General features: G+C 48.9%; 1 protein-coding gene across 12 annotated transcripts in view; it reads left to right on the top strand.

The window, feature by feature from the left end:
* Positions 1–25,490, top strand: part of SYCP1 (synaptonemal complex protein 1) — a 6,803,167-nt gene that overhangs the window by 2,194,878 nt on the left and 4,582,799 nt on the right. The window lies entirely within an intron of this gene.

The raw sequence follows: 25,490 nt of genomic DNA, 5'->3' as shown, positions 1-25,490 counted from the left end.
TGAAGACGAAGAGTAGACTCCGGGCCAAAGTGTGGTTCCCAGACCTGGACATGAAAGTCGAACAGATGGTCAAGGAGTGCCACTGGTGCCAGGCCCAGGTCCACCCGAACCACCACCGCCGATAATCACCGAGGAGAACCCAGAGAGACCCTGGGAGCGAGTGAGCGCCGATTTTGGGCACCTCCCGGACGGGCGGTACATGCTCGTTGTCATTGATGACCTGACCAAATATCCCGAAGTGGAGATAATACCAACACTCACAGCCAAGGAAGTAACAACAAAGTTCGAGAAACTCATCGCCACCCATGGCATCTTCGAACTTGTCAAGACCGACAACGGGCCGCCGTTCCAAAGCCAGGAATTTGCGGACTATCTCCAGGAGTGGGGCATCCAGCACAGGAAAGTCACCCCCAGGTGGCCACAAGCCAACGGAGAAGTGGAACGTTTCTTGAGGACCCTCAATAAAGTGATTCGGATCGCTCATGCGGAGGAAACACCCCTGGAAAAAGCCATCTACACGTTCCTGAGGGAGTACCGGCTGACACCCCACCGTACCACTACAGCGGCTCCTGGGCCAGCCGCTATGGGGCGAATTGTCCGAGACACGATCCCCCACCACCACACCTGGACCCCGACGGAAGCAAACCCTCAGAAGACTTTGCTCAACAGAAAGCGCTCAAACGAGTATGCGAGCTTCCGACGCCGAGCCAAGGAATCATACATTGGAGAAAGAGATCGAGTATACGTGCGAGACCGATATCCCGGAAGCAAGTTCAGGCTCCTGTTCGAACCCAGACCCTGGACTGTCACCCGCAGGACAGGCACGATGGTAACGGCTCAATGCGACGGAGAAACAGTCACCCGCAACGTGTCCTTCTTCAAGCGGGCTGCGGTCCCGCCTAACGACATGTCCAGCAGAGACCCGGACAGAGCCCGGCGACTCTAAGCACCAGATCCCCGGTGAGCGGGCACAGCGACGCAGCAGACCAACCTGGGGCGAGCCCGCCAGAGTCAGAGAGGCCCGGCATAGCAAGTCAGCGTCCCTCCGGGGACGAGCTGTCGCCAGCCCCAGCCCGGCCGGTCACCCCGACGAGAGTACTGTTTCGAGGGGAGGCCGCCGGCTACGGGCTAAGAAGAAATCCAGCCCCCTCATCACAGCTGGCGGACTTCGCTGTGGCCTGAGACTGTACACCCTGAGCGTCACACTGGTAACAGGCCTGCCGGCCACTTTGTTTGTTTTTCCACATGTCCACCATTGACTCTCAGTTTTGCATGTTGTTTCAGTTTAATAAAGGTGGAAAGGAGTGTAATGTTTAAGACTGCCATGCGCAGTCTAGTGTTCACGCACGTAGTCGTGCGATAGCGCGGACGTTGTACGTGGCGTCCGCGCGTACTATAAAATAAAGGAGGCGTGGTCACGGAACTAGTCCGGACCACGCGGAGAAGCACAAAGGTGGCCGGAGTCCCTCTGTCCAGCGCAGCGTCACCGCGCTGCGCCAGCCCACACAGAGGGGCCCCACAGTATTATGTGCTCAATCGCCGGCCTATATTCACGAACAGTTGCAGTTTGTGCGGCGAGATATACCCTGCCACCCTTCTTTGTAAGCAGTAAATCTTAAGCATGTTTACTCTGGTGGGTTGGGACTGTTTCGTGAAGGTCCATCCATCAAATCAATGTTTCATATGACGAAGGCTTTGTGCCTAATTGGTTAGCTGCAAGGTGGGTTTGCGCAGTACTTGTCCTGTGGATAGACTGTGAAGTTAACCACCATTGCTACCAATAGCCAGCCATGACGACGGTGCATAGGCTGTGACATGATACAGAGGCATTATTTACTACCACAGACACACCACATATATCCACACATGCCCCACAACATACATCCACACAGCCACAATTAAAATACTGTTAACTTTGAATTTAATAAATGGTTAATATGACGTTAGCTTTTGTCGTAACACCCTAATATGTTTAAAAAGTCTGAAATTCTCTTAAAAAATGTAGTTAAAGAGCAGTTATGGTTACGAAACATAACTGAGAATCACCTAAAATTCCCTAGCAATGGTTAGTCTCTGCAAATAATAGCCTCCACATCTGCCATGTAAATCACAATTCACACATCAAATTCAGTGCTTATGACCTTCCATCAGTTATAATAATAAATAAGGACTTCGCAATACATCATTAAATTTCAACACATACATAGGGATCATACTGTATAGTTAATTGTGTCATTCATAATATTACTGGTAAGGTATTATTTCATGTCACTAGTGAAATAATTTGTCATTTTTTATATTAAGGGTGAAAGCGTGGGTGTTGTATTTTCTGTGTGGTTTGCATGGTCGGTATGGGAGCTATTGTTTGTGGTAAGCTAATATGTGCATATAGTTGTCGTCAAGGTAAATGAGTCACCAAACCTTGTTTGTATCCTTAATAACTTTGCTCTTCCTTGACAATCTGCACCAATTGGGTAAGGTATAGTTGGAGGACATTTATTAGTGTGCCAAATGTGATGCAGATTGAGCAAACGGTTTAAATGGGGGTCGACAATACAATGACATTTTTCATGTACAGTATACCCTGTAGGGCGTGAGAGCCTAGAATAAAGTCACAATTCTAACGTTTTCCTGGTCTGCTTACATAAAACACTACAATAACCTGTGCTTGTAATAATATATGGAGAAGCAGTGCCTTTGCTGAAGTGGTTTTGGAAGAGGTGTTTGAAGTTAAACTGTTTACCTAATCTTTATATAGTTAGAAATGTGTTATTCTTGCTCTCCAGTACTGGGGTATCTTTCATACATTTGCATGCTTGAATCATTCCTCTTCGTCGAAGTAAGAGTCCCACAGTATATAGTAAGCAGCATGTATTAAAATAGAAGGCTGCAAAGGGAACACGCATTTGCAAGACCTTTGGGACCTTATATGTATATAGCTATGAAGCACATTAGCCTGTGTGCTGAAATATCTACTGTTCTTTAACATGGTGGAAAAGTAAGCACTAAACTGCTTGACGCCAGGTATGGGAACATCCGGAGAGAAATATTGTCTTTCAGCGGGACATGGTATAGTCCAAAGCTCTGTTTTTAATATAAAATCAGGGTCTTCAGTGATCATATCACTGAAAATTCAAGATTTGAAAAAAATATTGTCTGCGGGTGCTCGTGGAAGACAATTTCTATGGACTGGAATCTAGAGAAGGCTAAAGTGACTATTTTATTGACCTCTGCTGGTCATTTTCAATCAAGAAAGTTAAATAGAGGCAGTTGCCAGAAAAATTTAAAAAAGAACGTCCCGAAGCAGAAAGCAATTCTGATATTTTACTGACCTCTGCTGGTCGTTTTCTATTAATACAGTTAAATAGAGGCAGTTGAACAGAAAAGAAAGTCCCTAAGCGGAAGTAGACAAGTCCTAGGGATGATCTCCAGAGCCCACAAAGTACATACACATATATGTATATACTAAAGTATATACAAAATATAAGTATATACTAAAGTATATACAAGAGGTCTCGAATGCTCGACCTAAAGAGGACCAAAGTTGAACAATGTCCAATCAGGCAACAGCATCCTTTCAAACACTCTTAACAGAGGTATCTTCCCTCAGATTTTCACTGCACGTCGTGTGTGAGGGAGTCGCCCCGAGCCCTACTCAGTTCTTCAGATCTGGTGACTTTCAAGTTATCTTTTCTCTATCCGATATGTGAGAAATGGTCAAGAAAGGACTATTCAGTCCCTGTGCCACATGTGGAAAGAAAAGGCTTAATGCTGAAGATCCTCATAAGGAGTGTATTCATTGAATTCATCCTTCCCACAAGGTGAGAAACTGCAAAATTTGTAGAACTTTTTCCTACCAAGACCTTCAAGGACCTTGAGGTAACACTTTTCTGTGGTTACAAAAACTTAAAACCAAGATTCCGTTGTTTCTAAGGAGGAAAGTAGTAAATGTTCCATCTCCTCACAGACTTCCAGAAAGAGGGAAAGATTTCACGAGTTTCCTCAGAGAAGGAAGAAAGTCGCTAAAAAGGCTCACCATACATCTGCTCAAGGCTCCTATCATGAGAGAAAAATGAAAAAGGGCTTCCTCAGATTCTAAATCTGAGCCTTCTACTCCTTCTACAGCTCTTCCATGAAACCAAGATCCTACTCAGAACCAATATCAAAAAACACTAAATTCACCAAAAAAACATTGTTGACGGCATAAGCATTGTCGAAACCATCTTCAACGGCCCCTAAAAGCAATCTTTCCATGACGACGGGCTGTCTGTCAATGCTTTCTCTGTCGACATCCATCCCGTCGATGCCGTTGTTGTCAACCATCTGAAAGAAACTATAGTTATAGATTCCTTATCTTAGAAATACCCCCAGGCATCAGACTTGATCCAGAGAATTTTTTTTCAGCAGTACCCCTGCGCGTCGGTAGATGGCGTCGGTCGACTCCCCATCCATCATTGGCGTCGTGGTAGCCGGAATGACGTAGCTGTGTCTTACTTAAACGCTGCCCCTGCGCGCTGACATCCGTTATTTTCTGCATTAGCCTTGCGCAGATCCAGAGATAACAACCCCTTTAGTAATTTTTTGACTATGTTTTATCTTTACTTTTGTCAAATTCCTGGTATACGAGGGATGTCCCATCGGTGGACCGGGTTTAAGCCGTGCAAGGCCTGTAACCGCTTAATGTCGATTACAGACCCCCACTTCGTGTGCCTCTGGTGCATGGAGTGTGACCACGGCCTGAAGTCGTGCTTCGACTGCCGGGCCATGAATCTAAAGCCTTTGCGGGAGCCGTCCCGAAAGCTGTTTGAATCCCAGCAGTTGGCTCCGCGTCGTTCGAGGTCCTGGTCGAAAGGAAGGTCTCTGGACCAGTTACGGAGCCACCACCACCATTTGTCTTCCAAGTCTTCGAGATCTTCAGTAAGTCGAAGCCCAAGAAGAATGCAAAGAAGCAGTGTCGCTCTTCACCTTCTACCTGTCTGTCATCCAATGCAGTGCTCGACCCGGAGCATCGTAGCTCTCCAGCTCGGTCTTCGAAGCCTGCTCCTGGGACGGCTCCACGGTTCCCCCCTTTTCCCGGTGCCGGAGAATCCCCTGCCCAGCTTTGAGCTTTCTACGAGGTGCTTCACAGCATCTTTGGGCAGCCCGACTCTGCCGGCGTGCCTATTGACCCCGTGGACTCGGTTGAGGGCCATGGGATTTCAATGTCGGCGGCTCCGGTGTCGGTGGGCCCTTGAGGATCCAGGCCAGGATCAGGATCAATGCCGGTCGACCTCACGGTACCTTCCCCGGCGCCAATTCTGACGACAACACCCCCAGCACCGGTCTTACCCCAGCCTCACCCCGACTTGGGCTGTAGTGTGTTTATCTAAGGACCTGTATCGATACTCCAATTTCTGACCCTTGTCCGGTTATAAATCACTAATATCCATACAACGGCACAGAAACCCGTTTCATAAATTAGTCATAGCGCATGCTGTCACATTAAGCAAGCACTATTCCTCCAGCCCCCTAGAAAGCACACCGAGTTCTCTAAACAAACCAAGCCTCCAGCAAACCTGGGAAATCCCCGCTGCTATTGTTTTGATTTCGTTTGAGAACTCCTGTCCAAAAGATCCACGACCCACCACCACCCGCAACAGGTACCTCACAGGAATTGGAGCAAGATCACCGCAGATCAGCTCACCACCTCCCTCAGCCAGAGCCCACCCGCCAACACAACGGACCCCAACAAAGCAGCCCGCAACTTCACACAGTGGCTGACCGCCTGCGCCGACGACCTCGCGCCACTAAAGAACCCTCCCAGCAGACCCAGAAGCAAGAAGGCATCCTGGTTCACCGACGACCTCAAGGACTCCAAGAAGACCTGCCGCACCCTCGAGAAAGCCTGGCTCCTCGACCGGACCACCGATAACATGACCGCCCTCAAACACGCTACCCGCAAGCACCACCAGCTCATCCGCACCACCAAGAAGAAATCCCTGAAGGAACGACTGGACAACAACGCCCATGACAGCAAAGAGCTCTTCACTATCGTCAAGGAGTTCTCCAACCCCAGCACCGGCACCAACGACATCACTCCGTCACAAGACCTCTGCGACTCCCTCGCCTCGTTCTTCCACCGCAAGATCGCCCACATCCACAACAGCTTCGTCGCCCCACCCACGCACCCAACCGTCGAACCAACGCCCCCCACCGCCACCCTTCGCACCTGGACCACGGTGACCACCGAAGACAGAGCCCGCATGATGAACACCATCCACTCCGGATCACCGACCGACCCCTGCCCACACCACGTCTTCAACAAGGCCGACTCCACCATCGCACCCCAACTCCGGAACATCATCAACGCCTCCTTCAACACCGCCACCTTCCCGGAGAGCTGGAAGCACGCCGAGATCAGCGCCCTCCTGAAGAAACCTACAGCGGACCCCACCGATCTCAAAAACTTCCGCCCCATCTCGCTCCTCCCTTTTCCTGCTAAAGTCATCGAGAAGATCGTCAACAGACAGCTGACCGCCTTCCTCAAGACGAACGGATCCCTCGACCCCTCGCAGTCCGGCTTCAGAGCCAACCACAGCACCGAGACCACCCTCATCGCAGCCACCGACGACATCCGGACCCTGCTCGAAAAGGGGGAAACAGTGGCCCTCATCCTCCTGGACCTCTCCGCTGCGTTCGACACGGTCTGCCACCGCACCCTAGTCCAGCGCCTCAGCAACATCAGTATCCAAGAGAAGGCACTCGAGTGGATCATCTCGTTCCTCTCCGGAAGAACACAAAGAGTCCGCCTCCCCCCGTTTCGCTCCGAGGCCACCGAAGTCATCTGCGGCGTCCCGCAAGGATCTTCACTCAGCCCCACCCTCTTCAACATCTACATGAAACCTCTCGCAGCCATCGCACGCCAGCACAACCTCAACATCATCTCTTACGCCGACGACACCCAGCTGATCCTCTCCCTCACCAGAGACCCCGACACCGCCAGAACCTGCCTACACGAAGGGATGAAAGACGTCGCCGAGTGGATGAAGGACAGCCGCCTGAAACTGAACTCGGACAAGACGGAAGTCCTCATCCTGGGATCTTCGCCCTCCGCCTGGGACGACTCCTGGTGGCCCCCAGCCCTGGGCACCGCACCCAAGCCAACCGACCACGCACGCAACCTGGGCTTCATCCTGGACCCCTCCTTCTCGATGACCAGACAAGTCAACGCCGTCTCCTGATCGTGCTTCAACACCCTGCATATGCTTCGCAAGATCTTCCGCTGGATCCCGACCGAGACCAGGAAGACTGTCACCCAGGCACTCGTCACCAGCCGACTGGACTACGGAAACGCCCTCTACGCCGGAACCACAGCCAATCTACAGAAAAGACTCCAGCGCATCCAGAACGCCTCCGCCCGACTCATCCTGGATGTCCCCCGACGCAGCCACATCTCCAGCCACCTGAGGAACCTGCACTGGCTCCCCGTCGACAAGAGGATCACGTTCCGGCTCCTCACCCACGCACACAAGTCTCTCCACGACCTGGGCCCCAAGTACCTCAACGACCGCCTGACCTTCTACACGCCCACCCGCCAGCTACGGTCCACCAGCCTCGCCCTCGCAGCCGTACCACGCATCCGAAGAGCCACCGCCGGAGGAAGATCCTTCTCTTTCCTGGCTGCCAAGACTTGGAACTCCCTCCCCATCCACCTTCGGCTGACCCAGGACCATCTCGCCTTCAGGAAACAACTCAAGACCTGGCTGTTCGAGCAGTAGCATACCCCTCCCCCCAAGCGCCTTGAGACCCTCCCGGGTGAGTAGTGCGCTATACAAATGGCATGATTGATTGATTGACTGTAAAGAATGTAAGAACGACCAGTTCTTAATGACATCCTTATTGACGTATTATGTCCATCCTTACGTCAAACCCGGCACCTCTCAGGTATAAATATACCGACGCTGCCCTAAGTAAAGACACGGTGGTGATGAGCTTGGAGCAGCGACTACTTGCCGGAGAGCCCAGCTGATGCGAGAGCCCACGGACGCTGCCCCTCCCCTTTTGACGCGCTGAGAAAGACGCTGTCTTTTCTCTTGCCGAGAAATCCAGCCTCCAGGGTTTCCAGCCCACCTTCGCGTGTGACTGGGATACCGAGTCCTGAGAAAGAGATACCAGCCCTCCTGCCTTCTAAATCCCAGGTACTGAACTGACTAAACCCTTATAGAGAATTCTTGAGTCAGATTCTTGGCAAAACAAAGTTAACTTAAACTGCTACTTACTTACTCCCTCCCATGTATTAGGCTTAGGTCAGGTGCACCGGGGTAGGCGTAGTTAGAAGCACCAGTTGAGTACGATTAGTCAATGTATATATGTATGTATATCTTTTATCCATTTTAAAGTATCATATGGCTCAGAAACCATATCAATGCTTTTACAGTATTATTTTATACTCCTGCTTTTACTGTATGCACTTTACTTAACTATAAGTATTGCAATTGTAGCGATTCATTTCTCTTGTATGAGAACAGAGACTGATCAATAAATAACACCTTTTATTGAACACGCCCGTCTCTTCTTTTCTCTACAATCTGGTGAAACTAAGTATGCACGTATTGACTGAGTAAAATAGCTGTCTTTTGTTTTCACACGACTCTAGAGATATACTCTTGATCAGGGAGAGCAAAGTTGTCATGTTCTATGGTTGTCAGAAACTAAATCCCTTCTTGTCTATCCAGGGAGGTTAAACTCCTCGCCTATTCGAGAAAGTTTCTAGTGAACTCTGAGCTAGCTGGCACACAAAACTTAAGTCTAATATCATCAGTAGAAGATCTAGTTAACCTCTGTCCTACGTCTATACTATTGAAGATATTATTCCAATGCGCAGAGCCTATTGGGATAATAGGAACTACACTACAGGACAATGCACCAGGCCAACTTTGGCACTGGCGCCGGAGGGCATGTTTTTGCCACTATTCATCCCTGGTGTTCCTTTTTGGTCTGACTGGCAACCAGAGGAGGGCTGATAGGGGTCTGTGGACCCTTTGGCTGATCAACGTGATGAGCCGGACTGGCGAGAGGACCTAGGTGACGCCAGTTGTCTGGATACTTCCCCCGACCTTGGCATCCTTTCTCCCCCTACCGTGGCTGCGGAGGAGGGAGCGTCATATGCAGTAGTGTCGTGTAGGGTGGCTGAGGCCTTGGGCCTCGAGCTTTCTACGGTGGCAGTCAGGGCCAACCTCCTGACAGAGGTGCTTCGACTAGGGCGACTTCTTCGGAACCCCTTTTGCCCTTAAATGAAGCCCTCATGGACGTCCTTCTGGGCACTTGGTCCAAGCCCAGCACAAGGACCCCTGTGGACGAAATGATGCCCGACGCCTCCGCCCGGCTCCAGGCTACCCATGTTTCCTCTCCGAACACCTGACCCCGGAGAACTTGTTGGTCCAAGCCTCATCCTCAGAAGGTGCATTCCGTACTGCTCCCCAGATAGGGAGTCCAAGAAGCTGGACAATTTTGGGAAGAAGATGTTTTCTTCCACCAACTTAGCACTGTGGTCTATGAATACTGCATGCCTCTTGGGTCGTTATACCAGTACAGTGAGGGATATGGTTGCACAAGTGCTGCCACAGTGCCCGGAGGAGGCCCGGGACGTTCTCACCCACGCAGTGGCAGAGTATAGAGATGCAGCAAAATTCACAATCAGATGTGGGCTGGATACCGCCGACTCACTGGGCAGAACGGTTTCCACATCAGTAGCCCTGAGGTGCTACGCCTGGTTGAGGATGTCTGGTTTTTCTGGGGATGTCCAATCTTCCTTACTGGACATGCTCTTTGATGGCCGTCGCCTTTTCGGTGATAAGACAAACTCAACGCTCGAGCACTTTAAGGATTCTAGGGCTACTGCCAGATCCTTGGGCTTTGCGGCGACCACTCGCCCCACGAAATCTGCTTTTCGCCCCTTTCGTGGCTAAGGAAGTAGGGTGCCCAACCACGTACGACCCAGTCTAGCCACCAGTTCGTATAAGCTGGCCAGCCTGTGCGTGGCTGTGGAAGAGGGTCCTAGTGATGCGGGTCTGGGGGCCAGCGTGCGGGCCAATCCACCCATAACCCCCCTGCAGCAGCCTCCAAACCCTCCTAGTCTGACCTTTCTGGGCAACCAGAGGCCAGTGGGCGTCAGGATTCGTCATCACCTTCCCCACTGGCACCCCATCACGTCGGATAGGTGGGGTTTGCAGATATTTTGAAGGGGATACTCCCTCCACTTCAAGACTACCTCTCCCTCCATGCCACCATCCTTCCATCGCATGTCGGAGGATCGCTTGGCCCTTCTCCGCCAGGAAGTTGCAGCTCTCTTGGCCAACAGAGCTATCGAAAGGGTCCCTGTGTCAGAAGTAGGTTGTGGTTGCTACTCCCACTACTTTCTGGTTCCCAAAAAGGACAAAGGCCTTCATCATATCTTAGACCACAGGGCCCTCAATCACTTCCTACGGAAGGAGAAGTTCAAGATGCTCACGTTGGTTCAGGTCCTGTCTGCCCTCGACCTCGGAGACTGGATGGTAGCGTTGAACTTGCAGGACGCATATTTCCATATCCCTGTCCTGCTAGCCCACGGGCGTTACCTACGGTTCATGGTAGGCCACGAGCATTTTCAATTCACCGGGCTCCCCTTTGGCCTTATCAGCGCCCCTGGGGTGTTCACGAAAGTGATGGCGGTGGTCGCAGCTCATATGCGCAGATCAGGGGTTCCAGTCTTTCCCTATCTCAATGTCTGGCTGTTGAAGGCCAGCTCGCCCCAGCCTGTCGTCTCCCACCTCCAGACTACGGTGGACCTCCTACATTAGCTGGGTTTCACTATCAACATGCCAAAGTCACACCTGACTCCCTCTGAGAAGTTCCTTTTCTTTGAAGCAGTTCTGAAAATAGCGTATTTTCGGGCATATCCTCCCGGATATACGTGCTATGATTTTTTTTTGTTAACAGATTTTTATTAATTTGTAATAAAACAAGTGAGGGCAGCCTATATATCAGATTGTAATTACAGTCTAGTTCTAATGCACATCTTAATACAGTTACACATAATAGTCTCAGGTTGTCTCTCCGCAAATAGTCCTTAGTCTTCCTCCAGCGCAGGGAAATGATGGTTCATCCTTCTTCTTAGACAGCCCTTAGCTCGTTGGTCTTGAAGAGCTTGGTAAAGCGTACTCCTAGGTATGTACCATCTCGGGGTTCTTCTCCTCAAGTAAAACCCAACAAAAATCCCCCTCCTCCCTCCAAATATCTACCCTCCCCACCCCCGAGGCTTGTCACTAGGATATTCGGGCTATGATAGTGATGTTTCAGCCTCTATCCCGGAGTTCAGTGAGAATGACCCTGAGGCTTCTGGTCCTCATGACTTCCTGCATCCTGCTGGTGATCATGGCAGCTGGCATATGTGGGCTCTGCAGTGGGACCTAAAGTTCCAGTGAGCGCAGCATCGGGCAATCTTTCTGACATTGTCCAGATCTCGGAGAGGACTGCACGTCAATTGCAGTGGTGGTTATTGAACCAAGATTGGGTCAGCAGCAGATCCCTCTCCCTTCTCCAACTAGAGCTGACAGGGTCGACCGATGCGTCACTCCAGAGATGGGGCAGCCACCTGGGAGAGGCGGAGATCAGAGGTGTCAAGTTCTGCCTGGCAGGGGGATTAACGACCCGAATACCGCGCTCCTAGCGCATCAGAACGGCTGCGAACTACAATTCTGCCATGCTGAGGGGCAGTTACGTAATGGGCGCACGGAGCGTGGGCATCGCGTAATCAAAAGGAGCCCCGGGGAACTTGATGTTGCCGATAATTCCTTTTGCATCTTGGAGAACGGTTTGTGTTCGTGGAGTAGCGGTAAGAAAGCGGATTTTATCTGCGTCTGTTCTGGTTACTCAACGCTTCGTATTGACTTCTTTGTTTACCACGCTGGGGCGTGGAGCCTTGTTCCCAGTTCGGTTTTCCTCTCGGCGGAGGGGGAAGCAACTTATCCGCTTCTGTTTTGTTTAAGCAGCACATCGTATTTACTTCCGTGTATACCACGCTGGGGTGTGGAAACCTGTTCCGAGTTTAGTTTTCCTCTCGGCTGAGGGGGAAGCAAAAGTAGATTCCTTTGTTTGCTGCAGGCTGTGATTACAACGTAAAAGCCACGCAGCGAATGTGGCGACCGGATGGATAATTGAGTTTCTCTTGGTTGAGGGAGAAACAAACTTTATGAGTGCAAGTAACTTTGATGCATTGTCAGAGAACCGAGGCTCAGGGGGACTAGTCTGACAAATTGTTACTTAGTGCTTCTCAGTTCAGGGTGTGGTATGTCGAACACCCAAGTTCAAAGACAAGCGTTACTGTGAAACGGAGCAGAGAATCCTTCTCCGTTTCTTATTGTTCTTTGCAAAGTTTCCTATCACAATATTTGTTTATCGTTTTTCCTAAATTAGGAGACACCAGAGGGGTACTGTTACAGAGGGATTACTCTCACCCATTGAGGACTGTTTCCTACTTATTTTAGGTAGGTGTGTGAAGCAGCCAGGTACATAGCGTAGCCCTCAGAAGTTAGGGTTTTCCTGAAAACGTGTTTCTCTTTTTGTTATTACAGCTGGGTAGAGTGCCTGGTACCTCCTCCCTGCATGTCTTCCACAGAAACTGTTACATGTATTTTCCTTTACAGGTACGAATGTGTGTTACTGTGTAGATTTCCTTTGAGGTAAAAAAGACTAAGAGAGTGGGTGGGCTAGAATCGCATACTCGGGAGGGTTTTCCTAAACGAGTTGTTCTTTGTCATTTCAGGTCTCCCTCCCTGCTATCCCCTTCCTTTCCCTCCCCGGTTGGACCCCCTTAGTAGTCGGTGTTATCTAATTCAGACTCTGAGGCAGTTCATAGGGGAGGTTATAGGCCTAGCAACACAGCCCCGAAGAGGCCAGAAAGCAGAGCCTGACAAGAGGACTCCGGTCTCCTGCGGAGTCTGGCCTTCACATCAATCTTTTGGAGCGCCTGGCGATTGATCTGGCACTGAAGGCATTCCTTCCCTCTATCAAAGGAAGTAGTGCATGTGTTCACAGACAACACCGCCACCATGTGGTACTGCAACAAAAAGGGCTGGGTGGTTTCGTGGACCCTATGTCAAGAGGCTCTACGCCTTTGGACATGGCTGGAACATCATAGTATGTCCCTGGTGGTTCAACACCTGACGGGTTCTCTGAATGCCAGGGCGGAGAAACTCAGCCGTCGGTGCATGATGGATCACAAATGGCATTTTCACTCGGAGGTGGTGTAAGGTCTCTTTCAACAGTGGGGAGAGCCTTGGTTAGATCTGTTCACCACCGAAGAGAATGCGTAGTATCAGCAGCTCTGCACGTTGGAATTTCCAAGGCGGCTCTCGCTCGGCGACGCTTTTCGTCGCAAGTGAAATTGCAGCCTCCTGTACACCTTTCCGCTTGTACCACTTCTGCCCAGAGTGCAAAAGAAGATCAAGCACGACCGGGTCCAAGTTATTCTTGTGGCTCCGGACTTGGCACGAAGAGTCTGGTACCCCGAGCTCTTGAGCATGGCCATCGATCCTCCGATCAGACTGCCTCTTCGGGAGGATCTTCTGTTGCAGCAGCAGGGGAAGGTCCTCCACCCAAACCTGTCCAGCCTCCACCTCCTTGTGTGGAAATTAAGCGGCAACAGTTGACAGCTTTTGACCTTCCACCTGAAGTCTCTAATGTCACCTTGGCAGCCAGGCATCCCTCAACGAAGTCTGTATACGCTACTAGATGGAACACGTTTGTGGCATGGTACAGAGCAAAGGTTCCCCTTTCTGCCCCTCTTTTGGAGATACCCTTGTTCATCCTGTTCATCCTTTCTTTAGCCCAGCAGGGCTCTGCCCTGGGCACTCATAAAAGGCTACCTTTTGGCCATATGTGCCTTTCTTTGTCTTCCTGATCAACCTTCTCTTTTCAAGTCCCCTATTGTAAATAGATTTCCAAAGGGCATTACTTATCTCTTTCCTCCATCTCCTTTCATAATGCCCCAGTGGGACCTGAATCTTATCTTGACATACCTTATTTGTGCTCCCTTTGAGCATCTACATAACTGCCCTATCAGACACTTTACTCTGAAGACTGCCTTCCTTGTTGCCATCATCTCTACTCGCAGAGTGAGTGAGCTTCAGGCTCTGTCCTCAAAACCTCCTTTCTTGCTGTTCATTCGGACAAAGTAGTCCTTCGCACGAGTGCCTCTTTTCTTCCAACATTGTTTATATCTTTCCATATAGGACTGACCATCACTTTGCCCAGCTACAACTGCCTTGAGACGTGGAGTCCCACTCATTGACATCTGTCAGGCGGCCACATGGGCATCCCTGCACACGTTCACTAAACATTATTGCCTAGACAGCTAAGTTCGGAGAGACGTCTATTTTGGCCGTTCTGCTCTCCAGGACTTTCTGGTGTGAAATTAGTTTGCAGACCCCCCTCTGGGGTTGGCATTGCTGGGGTATCTATTCTAAGTAAGGCATTTATAACTAATAGTCTCTTTCAGATGAACAAGTTACCTACCTTCGGTAATGATGTATCTGTAAGAGACATATGTTATTTTTAGATTCCTTACCGCCACACCCATCCTCCATGTTCTGTCAAGTGACTTCTAGGAATAGGGACTCCCTTCCAGGGCCCTAGTTATGTGCACCAGTGGTCAGCGTCTTGCATGGCTCTGTGCTTCTGGCGTGGAAAGTCGTGTCAAAACTGACATCAGTGCGCAGGGGTGGTGTCTAAGTAGACACCACAACGTCATTCCGGCGACCACAACGCCAACGACGGCCGCAGAGTCAACCGACGCCACCTATCGACACGCAAGGCTACTGCGGAGTAAAAAATCTCTGGATCCAGTGTGACGCCTGGGGTTAATTCTAAGGTAAGGAATCTATACCAACATATGTCTCTTACAGAAACATAATTTCCAAAGTTAAGTAACTTGTTCACCTCGTCAACGACAGTGAGACAATACCAACTCCATCTATCACCGCATTGGCGTCAGTATCCCCTTTTACAATGGCCTTGACGATGATGCCGTCGAAGGCACAGCAGCCAGGAAAATTCTCCCTTTCATCAGAGAAGTTCAAACTAATGAAACCACCAGCATTGCTTTTACACGCACTGTCCACACTACCACTGACAACCTCATCAACGAGCATTTTACCATCTAAAAATACATTCACCCTGAATATTGATCACCTGGTAAGGTGTCACCACTTCCACCCAGTCGCTTGTTGGACTTTCAGGAGACAGAGGACAACGACCCACAAATGTTCGGCCCAGCCCACAGCCCCTCAGACCGGCACATCAAGTATCAAGAAGAATAGAAGGAACAGGGCTATTGTGAACCTGTCTATCAGAGCCATCACTTCATGGAGCGATACCATCAATAGGCTCCTCCTCCACCAGGTATGGTGCAGGTGCTGGCTGCTCTGGTGCAAGACCTCCAAAGCATGCTCCAGGACTATTACATGCACTTCCCAACACCAGCTCAAGTGCAATAAGCACCACCAGTGGTACCTCCGCCTTCACCGTGATCAGCGGTGAAGCCTGAGGTGGGCTCATCAGGGAAGACCAAGGATAAGTCTGGCTGTGGCGTTCTGTATGGTCAGAAGTCTCGGTTGTATGACATCACAACGCATGCTTTTACCACGCATGCCATTACAACGCAATTTTTACAACGCAAGTCGTTACAACGACTTGCGTTGTGGGGCGCTGGATAGTGGAATAGTTTAATTTTCTATTCCAACTCCAGACCCCGTGGATAGTAGGGAAGGTGTTGGATAGAAAATTTAACTATTCCCTATCCTACAGCGCCCTCCAGCGCAAGTCGTTGTAATGACTTGCGTTGTAATGGTTGCGTTGTAATGGTAGTGCGTGGTAAAAGTTGCGTTGTAAAGGATGTTCCCCGAAGTCTCTGTAGGAGAAGTGCCGTGATTCCTACATAGAGGGAGTAGCCGTAGTCCAGTTGGCTGGTGATGAGGGCTTGTGTCACGTTGCGTCTCATGTGTAGAGGTAGCCACTTAAAGAGCTTACATAGCATGCACAGAAGAAGCAGGCGGAGGAGAGGGTGTTGATCTGTGATTTCATGATGAGTTTGTCAATGATGATTCAGAGGCTTCTGGTGTGGTTGGAGGGAGTGGGTGCGGGTCCTAGGTCTTATGGCCACCACGAGTCGTTCCATGGTTTGCTGTTGTTGCCAAAAATCTGTACTTCTGTCTTGTCTGGTTTCAGCTGCAGGCAGTTCTTCATTTAGTCGGAAGTTGGTTCTGGTGATGGTCGGATCATTGGTGAGTGAGAGGATGATTTGGGTGTCATCTGCTTAGGAAATCATGTTGAGACCGTGGGATCTGACAATGTTGGCCAGTGGGGTCATATATGCATTGAAGATCATTTGTCTGTGAGATGAGCCCTAGGGGACACCGCTGGTGATCTCCTTGGATTCAGAGGGGAAAGGTGGGAGGTGGATCCTTTGGGTTCTTCCGTTGAGGAAGGAGATGATCCATCTGAGGACGTCTTCTTGGATGCTGATTAGGTGGAGTCTTTCGACCAGCTTGTGGTAGGATACGGTGTTGAAGGTTGCCAAGAGCTCAAAGAGTATCAAAGCTGCTAATTCTGCTCGGTTGAGGAGGTTTCAGATGTCATCGGTGGTTGCGATCATGGCAGTTTTGGTGCTGTGACTGCTGCAAAAGCCTAATTGGAAGGCATCTAGTAGCTAGTTCTGCTCCAGTTGTAGAAAGTTATCCCGTTGGGTAACGTCCCCCAAAGGCAGAGCCAAAACGCCCAAAGGGAGGTCCTTCCAATGTTACTCAGCAGATAGACAATGATAGATGTTAAGTAATGTTTATTCAACACTGTAGTTTGAAATCAAGTTCACATTCCTTTCAAAGGATATTTGTTCAAACCCAATGGTTTTTCAGACCCTTTGTTCAAACCCAATGCATTTCGGGCGAACCCTTCTGCAGGGGAAATTATGTCTTAAAAGTAATGAAATGAAAAACTGCGGATGTAAAACAAGCTGATAGATGCATCAAGGGGTTTAGTGGTGATTGTGCGAAGCCATTCATTGTAGTGCATTGTAATGATGAGAAAATAAAAAAAAAAAAAAAAAATTGGCCAGTGCAGAGTGAACCAAATGAGAAAAGATAGTGCAAAACAACATAGAAACTAGCGAAATATGTGTAAAGGATTGATCAAAAGTGACTGATCTGGCGTGACCAAAGTGAAATTTGTGACTGGAATGGAGTCAGTGATGCATGGCATATAAAACCTTCAAAAGACATATGAGTAAGCAGTACAACGTTCTTAAGGGCAAGCGAGTAAGGATAACTGCAAGAAAGAGTGATTCTTATTGCGAAACTGGCATAGACAGTGTGTTGCGTGTAGGAAATTATGGCAACTGCTTGGGCGGATAGGACATGCGGAGGAAATAAAGTGCAAATATTAAAAGGCAATCTTATCGCCATTACGGCATTCAAAATGTTTCCTGTATTGGAAGACATATGCATGTGCGACGTGAGTGAACGTAGGAATAGAAATAGAAAGTATCCTGGGAATGGAGCCCCGTGGAACTGCCAAATGCACAAGGAATTAGTAAGAACTGATATATAAATCACCATACAAAAATAAAAACAAACATTAGAAAGGCGGGCAACAGTTTACGAAGAAGAAAGCTAACTGAATCAAAACAGGAAACTAGTTGTGAAAAAAGGCCCCATCTTGAAATGGTCAATCACAATAACATTAAATAAGCTGAATTGAATAGATAGAGCGAGTGAGGGTAATAAAGAGGTAGAAAGAGGCTGCTACAAAGAGGGGGAAAAAGTGTGTAAGAGAGATGAGAAAAAAAGTGAAGGGAATATGAGGGAAGAAAGAGTGAACGGGAATAAACAAGGACACTTGGCAGAAAGTTAAGAGGTGAAGGAGCTAGGGAGTGATATCGGAGGTTGAGACAAGGTGAAGTGTGGGAAATAGAGGGTAAGCACCATTACTGTCATGGGGATGAGCCTTGCCTTTACACTGTGTTAAGTTGACATGAGCTTGTTAGAAGTTTAAACGCCATTTCCCTTTTCTCCTGCCTTTGCACACGGCACACATTATTATAAATGTTTAGAGTTTAGCAGAATGTTTTGCTTCTCACAAGAATAATATGTTTTTCTATAGTAGCAGCCTTGCTTGGTAAGCTTTGTCTGAACAGTGAGTGCCGAGGCCTTCAAGGTTATTTCAACACAGTGGTTGTTGTTCGGACTGATCAGCACACGTTCTAGACATAACATATATGCAGCTGTGGCCACCTCTGATTTTTGGTGCGTTTAATAATGCACTGTGTGGGCATGATCACACACACATGGAGAGCATTTGCATGCAGAGAGCTGGTGCAGCAACCGATGTGATCCATTTCTGCTAGGACCAGAGGTATGGGGCCGTCCTTGTAATCCCAAGAGACCTTTTGTAGATATAAAATAACCTACTAGCAAGGGAGGGTGTGATATAGGTGTATTCTAACCTGTTTTCCATTTTGCATTGTAACATGCTTTCTCCCTTTGTATTGTATGGCATAGGAACTAAGCTGATAATCTTATTGCTTATAATATGTCTGTTTGTATTAGCTAAGATACTGCGCCTGAGAACACGGCATTAGAAATACATATTTCAAACTTGCACATGTCTCCATTAACTCCCCGTTTTGGACTGGTATGAGAGTATAACGAAAGAGTGTTCATGTGTTCCACATTTCCTGAGGTATTCTAAGTTCCATGTTCTGGGTTGTCTAATCATTGGGGTTATGGAAGAACCAATGAGACACTGATTGCTAGTCTGGTAGGGGATTTTGGCTACTAAGGTGAGTTTTGGCACACCCTAATTCACTGAAGTTCCAAGTCTCTATGCACAGTTCTGTGTACGAGCAGAATCCCTGCTACAGTACCATGAGCTAGAGGTAAGGGAAGTTATTTCGATTAAAGGAAACAACTGAATTTAATGCGGTCATTGAGTCCATTCGGTATGATGGTAGCCAACAGTTTTGTCCAAAAGATTTCTCTTTGAAGAAGATGTTTATGATTATTTCGACCTTCACATATGTCCACAGTTTCTAATGCCAGGAATCGAAGTTGACTGATGTCATGCTTAGACTCAAAAAAGTTTGTGGCCACAACAGACTTCTGGTTCATGTTCCTGATGTTGCTCTTCTGTTCATTCAATCCTATTTTGATCTTCCGTTCAGTTTTCCTAACGTAACCCAGTCCACAAGGACATTTCAGTAGATAAACCACATTTTTGGTGTCATGAGTAGCGGTAACCTTCAATTTGATTATGTAACCTTTACGTGGATGAGTTATAAAGTTACATTTGATGATGATGTTACAATTATTGCAGTTTAGGTACAGAATAGTGCCCTGGTGTAAGAGAATTGCGATGTTCGATTTGGTTTTGAAAGCATTTCTTTAATGTTTCTGCTGCATTCATATGCGAACAAGGGTGGTTCAGAGAACATGCCTTTGAAATCTGGCTCCAATTGTAACATCGACCAGTGCTTTAAAATTATTTGCTTGAATTTAGAGACGAGGCCTGTCCAGTCTTTTTTTTTTGTTTCGTTGAGTAGGAGGTCCAGGTGTGTCATAAGTTGATTGTTGATGATCTTTTCTAGGACCTTTGCTGGGAATGGGAGCAGGGAGACTTGCCAGTAGTTGTTTAGATTTCTGAGGTAGACAGAGTTTTTTTTGAGTAGTTGTCTGACACTGGCATGTTTCCAGGCATCTGTAAATGTTGCAGTGATGATAGAAGTGTTGAGTAGGGTGGTGAGTTCCTGGCCGATCCTTTGGTTTCCGAGGTTGAAGATGTGGTGCGGGCAGGGTCAGTGGGAGCTCCCGAGTGGATGTATTTCATGGTGGAGGTTTGTCCTGGGTGGCGAGGATGTTCCAGGTGGTCATATTGCGGTCCGTGTCAGTTACAATGGTGGTGTATCTGTCGTGGAAGTCAGTAGGTGTGGGCTGGTGTATGAAGTTTCTGTATATTGTTGAGCTCTTGTCGTGGAAGAAGTGGGCGAGGTTGTCGCACAGCTCCTGTGAGGGTGTGGTTTTGTTTTTAGATGGCAGCTGGGCTAGAGAGTTCCTTAACAATGTTGGCGTTCCTTAATGTTGGCGTTGGTTTCGAAGTGTGGGGCAAGGACTGTTTTCTTTGTTGGCCTCAGCAGGTGGAGGTAGAGGTTGGGGAAGGTCTTCAAGGCTGCCCTGTCGGAGGTGTCCTTGCTGGTGCGCCATATCCTCTCCAACTGTTTGCTGTCTCATTTCTCTGTTCTGAGTTCTTGGGTGTACCTGCTGGCCTTTTTGGAGGATTTTCACTGGATGTGGCTCTTGATTTTATACCATGCTGTCTGCACAATTGGTGATGCAGGTGTTGAAGTTTCTCACTGCCTGTTCGAGGTTGGTGGTGGTAGCAAGGTTGGAGGTGTTGAGGGCATTCGCCCAGCTGGTCCCTGAGATTTTGTGTATACACAAAAGGGGTGTAGAGTACACAAAATCAAAGCCACGAGACAAATACAGGAAAATCCATAAATTGGAAAAAACTGCCCTCACTCACATACCGAAGTATGTGACATGCTTCATCATCGGGCCTGCTTACAATACGCCCTGGTGTAGCCACACTCAGGGCGGAGCATAAGGGAGAGGAAAAATAATAAATTCCACACAACGTTACAAGAAACCAACAGACACAAACAACACGTAACATGTAATGTGATGAAACCAGTGCCAATCACCATGTAATTGAAATAAGTAGTGCGACAATGGTGCAGTAAATGGGAAATATTAAAACTGATTAGGGGTGCCAATTAAAAAAATTGCTTTATTAGACGTTACTTGGTACCCTTATCAGGATTAAAAGAGCAAAAATAGGATGGGAGATGTCTTGCTAGAGACTGAAAGATCCCTCAAGACTTCCCTCCAAACACTGCTGTGGTCAACATGTTTCGACCGATTTAATCGTGCCAAAATTGGTCACCCCGGTCTTCGTCAGGACTGTCGCCTATTATTTCACTAGTAACCCTACCGTAATCTGGTTTCGTGGGCCCCCCTGAGATTTTGTCCCACATCCGGTTGGGGGCATTGATCGTCTTGTGGGTGGCAGTGCGAGGGCTAGAGATGCTGAAGTGGACGATGGAGTGATCGGTCCATGTGAGTTCTGTGACAAGGCTGAATTTGATACGGTTGCTGGAGTTGAAGATTGGGTCCAGCGCGTGTCCTGCGGAGTATGTACGGTCATGCACAATATGAGTCAATCCGAGGCTGCTAATACTGTCGAGGAGGTGTGCAGTGTTTTTGTCGTTGGGGTCGCGATGTAGAAATGTAGGTCGCCGAGGAAGATGTAGTCCTTTGAGTCTAAGGCTAGCGGCGCTTTGAAGTCTGCGATGGTGTTGCAGAAGCTGGAGCGTGGGCCTAAGGGTTGATATTCGAGAGGGCCTCTGATGGTTGTCTTGTCGTCCGTGTGGAGCTTGAAGTAGAGATGTTCCATGGGAGTCGTGGTGTTGTCAGTGGTAGTGGTGCACCGTTTGACCTCTTTGTGGTTGATGGCTGTTCCTCCTCCCGGCTTGGTGGTGTGGTCCGAGTGAGTGATTTTATATCCATTCAAATCATGACCCTAGTGCACAGGTTTCCAAACTTTCCACGTCGGTGACACACCTTTTCGACAATCTTCATCTTGTGACACTGTAATGCGAGCTAGCGCAGCGAGCGAGCGCATCGAGTGAGCCGAACCTCCTACAGGGGTTTTCTCTCCTCTCCGTCTCCCTCTCACTCCTCTCCCTCCTCTCCCTCTCTCTCCTCTCCATCTCCCTGTCACTCCTCTCCCTCTCCCTCTCCCTCTCTCGCTCCTCTCCCTCTCTCTCTCCTCTTCCTCCTCTCCCTCTCTCACTCCTCTCCCTCTCCCTCCTCTCCCTCTCCATCTCTCTCTCACTCCTTTTCCTCTTCCTCCTCTCCCTCTCCCTCTCTCCCTCCTCTCCCTCCTCTCCCTCTCCCTCCTCTCCCTCTCCCTCTCACTCCTCTCCCTCCTCTCCCTTCTCTCCCTCCTCTTCCTCTCCCTCTCTCTCCCTCTCTCCCTCCTCTTCCTCTCCCTCCTCTCCGTCTCACTCCTCTCCCTCTCCCTCCTCTCCCTCTCCCTCCTCTCCCTATCCCTCCTCTCCCTCTTTCTCCCTTCTCTCCCTCCTCTCCCTCTCTCTCCCTCCTCTTCCTCTCCCTCTCTCTCCTCTCCGTCTCACTCCTCTCCCTCTCCCTCCTCTTCCTCCTCTCCCTCTTCCTCTCCCTCCTCTCCCTCCCTCATCTCCGTCTCACTCCTCTCCCTCTCCCTCCTCTCCCTCTTCCTCTCCCTCCTCTCCTTCTCCCTCCTCTCCCTCTCTCTCCCTTCTCTCCCTCCTCTTCCTCTCCCTCTCTCTCCCTCTCTCCCTCCTCTTCCTCTCCCTCTCTCTCTCTCCTCTCCGTCTCACTCCTCTCCCTCTCCCTCCTCTCCCTCTCCCTTCTCTCCCTCTCTCTCCCTTCTCTCCCTCCTCTTCCTCTCCCTCTCTCTCCCTCCTCTTCCTCTCTCTCTCTCCTCTCTGTCTCACTCCTCTCCCTCCTCTCCCTCCTCCTCTCCCTCCTCTCCCTCCCTCCTCTCCGTCTCACTCCTCTTCCTCTCCCTTCTCTCTGTCTCACTCCTCTCCCTCTCCCTCCTCTTCCTCTTCCTTTCCCTCCTCTCCCTTCTCTCCTTCTCTCTCCTCTCCGTCTCCCTCTCACTCCTCTCCCTTTCCCTCCTCTCACTCTCTCCCTCACTCCCTCCTCTTCCTCTCTCCCTCCTCTTCCTCCTCTTCCTCTCCCTCCTCTCCCTCTCCGTCTCCCTCTCACTCCTTTTCCTCTCCCTCCTCTCCCTCTCCCTCTCTCCCTCCTCTCCTTCCCTCTCCTCTCCGTCTCCCTCTCACTCCTCTCCCTCTCCCCCTCTCTATCCACCCTCTCTCTCCCTCCTCTCTCTTGATCTCTCTCTCTCCATCCTTCAGTCTCTATCCCTCTCTCTCTCTATCTCTCTCTCTCTCTCAGTGTTTCTCTCCATCGGTATGTCTCTCGCCCCCTCTCTCCATCCTTCAGTATCTCTCTCTCTGCCTCTCCCCGCTCTCTCGCTCTCTCCCTCTCTATCACTTCTTCTATCTCTGCCCCCCCCCATATCTCTGGCACCCTTTCGCCGTTCCCCTTCTCTCAGGAACTTCTCACGTGAGCCGCCCCTGGAAGAGCATTGCCTCTGCTGTTTTTGAATTACAGGGAGCCGATGGTTGTGATATTATTATTAAATGCAACTACTGAGAAATACATTCAGCAAAATAGACAAATACAATGATATAATGTTTGTAAATAAATGCGGAGGTCGTAAGATAAAAAGCCCATGGACCTGAGGCTGGACAGAGTCCCCACCTCTCTGCTAACGCCTGAGTTTTCTAATTAATAAGATGCAGCGCCTTGAACCAGTGCGCCAAGCAGAGACTCCTTTCGAAACTGCTCGGGAGGGTGTCCGACAAGGTCAAGGAGCAGGAATCAAGCTCGCAGCAGCCGGTGCCCCTGGCTAAGGCTGGTGCTTGGCAGGCGAGATTGGTGCCTGCTGGGCCCAGGGTGGAGGGAGGCTCTACAGCGCATATTAACAGCAGCAGACACCCCCCAGCGCAGAGGCGCTACTAGAGCCACATTCCAGGGCGGGGGAGGGGGGGGGGGGGCTGAAACATTTAGCAGTAGGTAGGGTTGTGCTGCAGCGGCTCTTAGGAGGGGTGAAACATCAACAAAGCCTCTTTAACAAGCACACACACGGTCTTTTAATGACCTGTGAAGTGCTCGGATGCGGCTGTGTGTGTGCCCGGGAGCTGTCTGAGCCCGGGCTGCCACACACGAGGGGGGGTCATTGTCACCCGACACACCCACAGAGTGGAGGCGACACAGTACGGTGTCGCGGAACACACTTTGGAAAGCTCTGCCCTAGTGCTTATAAGGTAAGTAACTGCTTGTTTACTAGTGCAATATAGCATATCGGTGTTCAATGGGTTTCCTGGAGCTTTTGGCCCCTGTGCCACTGCACCTACGCACCATTCAAATCGTGACCCCAGTGCATGCAAGGTAACTGCACTTGTGACTGCTTGTTTATTAGTAAAATATATCAATAATCGGTATTCAGTGTGATTCCTGGACATTTTGGTGCCTATGCCACTGCACTTGCTTAAACATTCAATTCATGACCCTAGTGCCTGCAAGGTAACAGCACTTGCGACTGCTTGTTTAGTAGTAAAATATCACAATACTCAATGCTCCGTGGGTTTCCTAAACCTTTTGGCCCCTGTGTCACTGCACCTGTTGCACCATTGAAATCATGACCCTAGTCAGAAAATCGTTTATATCCAGTAATATAGGTAATCTGAAAAAGGCACAGTTGTAAATGGAATACATAAATGTTGTGTAGCTAACCATAAACAGAAAAGCTTTCATAAACACTGCCTTGAAACTCATCCAACTCTCCAAAATGAGTTGCCACATATGTCTTAAATAAAGCATGTGGTTTGCATGTCAAATGGAAAACCAAGCATTGTTAAATTGTGGTACAGTGTAGCTGCCCCATTCCTGTTAAAAGATCTTGTCCTGCGCTAGACAGTTGATGGGTCATAAACAGTGTAAATTGCCCTAGATCACCATGTCAGGCTGATGCTGAAGCTGAAATGTGATTTTGTACTTAGTTCCTTAAAAGGCAGTTTCACAAATTAAATGGACTTACCAAATGAGAGGAATTTTACAAATAAATTGCAAATGTTTTCTGCAGGTAAAGAACAAGACACCTTTTGATATGGCTATGTCTAAGATAAAACAATAAAAAAAAGGCACAAGCAGGCTCCATGGAGAATGTACGCTGCATTTCTCTTTCCTATAAACGCTTACTTTAAAGTCAGCTGAAAGCAAAGTAAATACCAGGCTCCCACGAAACCACAGCTTGACATTTGAACTCTGTCTTTGAGTGCCCAGCAAATGTGAAGATAAGAACAAGATTTAAAGGCCTTACAGAAAACGAGTTTGTGGAAGAATACGGTAAACACATCTTTAGCATGGGGAGGTACAAACTCAAGCTGCACAGCATAAAAGCAAATAAACCAGCAATGGAAAGGCAGCAAACGTGAGTTATAAACCACATAAACAATCAAAAGCCACAGGCGAATGCATTCCCAGGTCAACTTTCTGAAAATCCCAAAGATGTTTTTTCTCATAGCCTGACGCTTACGCTGTCTGGTAGGGGGTGACGTAAAGTGTGGCCAGGGCAATTACCAATGGAAACTTCCTTTGTCAGAGTCCTATTGAGGGCAATCGTTATTTTCATGAAATCCTTTCTGTTCTGGTGGTGTTGTTAATTATTGTAACCATAAGCAGATTTTCATAGTTTCCCATGCTTAAATGACATATTTTATGTTTTTTATAATTTGTTTTTCTAGCACTTATTTC

This window comes from Lissotriton helveticus, chromosome 5_1 (assembly GCF_964261635.1).
Source record: "Lissotriton helveticus chromosome 5_1, aLisHel1.1, whole genome shotgun sequence".
NCBI classification, from domain to species: domain Eukaryota; kingdom Metazoa; phylum Chordata; class Amphibia; order Caudata; family Salamandridae; genus Lissotriton; species Lissotriton helveticus.
Note: the sequence above shows the minus strand (reverse complement) of the source record. Positions and strands in the feature narration are given on the sequence as shown.